Raw genomic sequence first — 432 nt, 5'->3', positions numbered from 1 at the left:
GGAACTCTTTGGAAGGTGTGTGTCCAAGTATATCTGGCGTAGAAGGAACACTGCATTTCATAAAAAGAACATTATACCAACTGTAAAATATGGTGGTGGTAGTGTGATGGTCTGGGGCTGTTTTGCTGCTTCAGGACCTGGAAGACTTGCCGTGATAAAAGGAACTATGAATTCTGCTGTCTACCAAGAGATCCTGAAGGAGAATGTCCGACCATCTGTTCGTGTACTCAAGCTGAAACGAACTTGGGTTCTGCAGCAGGACAATGATCCTAAACACACCAGCAAGTCCACCACCGAATGGCTGAAGAAAAACTAAATGAAGACTTTGGAGTGGCCTAGCCAAAGTCCTGACCTGAATCCTATTGAGATGTTGTGGTATGACCTTAAAAAGGCCGTTCATGCTCGAAAACCCTCTAATGTAACTGAATTAGG

The sequence above is a fragment of the Sander vitreus genome, chromosome 7 (genome assembly GCF_031162955.1).
Source record: "Sander vitreus isolate 19-12246 chromosome 7, sanVit1, whole genome shotgun sequence".
NCBI lineage: Eukaryota > Metazoa > Chordata > Actinopteri > Perciformes > Percidae > Sander > Sander vitreus.
This window is presented reverse-complemented; position numbering follows the sequence as displayed.